Below are 2628 nucleotides of genomic sequence, written 5' to 3'. Positions count from 1 at the left end.
CAAAACTATGTCTCAAAAAAAAAAAAAAAAAGACTTGCCTGAGGATGTCTAGACATTGTGTGAAAGCACAGGGCTTTGATTCTGCCAGTTATAAAAGCCAGGCACAGTGGCTCACACCTGTAATCCCAGCACTTTGGGAGGCCAAGGCAGGTGGATCACCTGAGGTCAGGAGTTTAAGACCAGCCTGGCCAACACGGTGAAAGCCTGTCTCTACTAAAAATACAAAAATAGCCAGGCATGGTGGCGGGCACCTGTAATCCCAGCTTCGTGGGAGGCTGAGGCAGGAGAATCGCTTGAACCAGGAATTCCTGACCTCAGGTGATCCGCCCACTGCAGCCTCCCAAAGTGCTAGGATTACAGGCACGAGCCCAGCCCTCAGACAAGTCTTATAACCTCTATCAGCTCCACTGTCCTCAATCATAAAATGTGTATCATTGCTATTATTGCTATTATTATTAAATACTTTTTACATGAGGTGTCATTTAGCCTAACAATAATGATGTTGATGGTTAGTATATAGTTTGTTCCTTTCTTTCTTTCTTTGTGTATGACTTGAGTATTGCTAATCTTCTTAGTAATCACTACATTAAAAGCAAACTGATCTGGGTTTAGGGAGATAACAATCGTATTTTGAATGGCTTTTATCTTCTTGAGAGGATTCCTACATCCCAGAAAAGTATTGCGTGAATAGATCTTTAAAGAAGTTTCCAAAGGAGTGTAGCAATGCACTATAACTATTATATGGCATTATGTTGAAATTTAGGCTAAATTGCTGTTACTAAAATTTCTAGGCTGATTCCAACCTGTTTCCAAGAACAGCCATGGAATTCGGAGGTGAGAGGAAAAACTTTATTAAGAAAAAAGATACCTACTTCTCCTTCCCTTCCCCTTGAGGATAACTAAGCTATCACCATGAATACCAAGACTGCTATTTCTTCTTGTATTTGTATATGGCATCCTCCCAGGTAATTTATGGAGCAAATCCTGACACAGCTCCAGGAGAAACCATATAGCTCCTTTAGTATCATTAGTAACTAAAAGACCAGAACATTTAAAGAGGGAGAGGAAATTCATCTCCCAAAAGATTCAGGCACAAGGGAATCTGTTCCATACCCTCTACAGTCCCTCCACCCACACAACTCAGACATCGTACGAGAATGACACTTCTAACTTCTAGAACCCTGCCCTCTAACCTCTGCTCCTTGTTTTTTTTGTTGTTGTTTTTTTTTGCTCTGATTCTCCTGGGAGTTGAGGAATGCTGGAAAATAGCTGCAGGGTTTGGCTTCCAGTTGGTTAACCCTGATGCTGATTTCTCTATGGGACATTTTCAATCTCTGTTCTTGGCAAGAAACTGCAGAACTACAAAAACTGCCAGCTGAATGAAAATATGTTGAAGAGCAAGGGGGATGGGAGAGATGGAAATTTGGGGAGTGAAGGGTTTAACACTGTTCCCATTCCTGTTTGTACATTCTAGTCTAACCACCGACTATAAGAAAGTTTGACTGACATTTGACCTACTGGATTAACACCATCAAAAGGGCTGAAACCCTCTTTCTTTTTATTTTTTTACTTTTTATATTTTTCATTTTTGAAACAGGATCTTACTCTGTTTCCTAGGCTGGAGTGCAGTGGCAGGATCTCAGCTCACTGCAGCCTCCACCTCCTGGGCTCAAGTGATACTCCCACTTCAGCCTCTGGAGTAGCTGGGTTTACAGGCACACACCACCATACCTGGCTAATTTTTGTATTTTTAGTGGAGATGGGGTTTCACCATGCTGGTCAGGCTGGTCTTGCACTCTTGGTCTCAAGTGATCCACCCGCCTCAGCCTCCCAAAGTGCTGGGATTATAGGCTTGAGCCACTGTGCCCAGCCCCGTCTTTCTTATTCCATTCTACCTTACGTGACTCCTCCAACTAGGTTAAATGCCTTGTATTTATTTTAGTAGCACCTGTACTTCCTCATGCAGGCATTCCCAAAATATTTACAAGTGCATATCATGTGCCAATTTGCTACACCTTAGGTAATGATTTGTCCTTTAATTCAATAAATATTTATCGAGCACCTAAGACATATCAGGCACTTTTGAACTAGTGGGGGAAAAGCCCTTAACTAGTTGGGCAAAGGCATTCTTCTCATGGAGCTTACATTCTACTGTGGCAATACACAAAGTAGAAAATAGCTAGGTGCTATGGAGGGGGAAAGGGGGAATTTTGATGCCCAAGGTTAGGATTGTTGTTACGTACAAGGTGACAAGGGGAAGCTTTGTGGCTAAGTTCAGATCTGAGCAGAGGTTTGAAGACAGTGAGAGTGTGGACTAAGTAGCTATCTGGGAGACAGTGTTCTGGGCAGTGGGATCAGCAAGGACCAAGGGCCTGAGATGGGAGTCTGCTTAGTGTGGCATGGAAAAGCAAAGTGGAAAACAATATGCAAATACTCTTACCCTCATGGGGCGTAGAGTCTGGTTGGAGAGACAGATAGTAATCAAATATCTGTCTAATAAATGTCTAGTTCTAAAGGGACTATGTGCCAAGAGGAAAACACAGATAGGGCTGGAAGACGCTATAAAGACACCTGATCGAATCTGAGGGAAGGATTCCCTTAGAAAATGTAGTTTCAACTGAAATCCAG

Source organism: Colobus angolensis, unplaced genomic scaffold (genome assembly GCF_000951035.1).
Source record: "Colobus angolensis palliatus isolate OR3802 unplaced genomic scaffold, Cang.pa_1.0 Scaffold674, whole genome shotgun sequence".
Classification (NCBI taxonomy): domain Eukaryota; kingdom Metazoa; phylum Chordata; class Mammalia; order Primates; family Cercopithecidae; genus Colobus; species Colobus angolensis.
The sequence above is the reverse complement of the archived record's forward strand: the minus strand, read 5'-3'. Positions refer to the sequence as shown.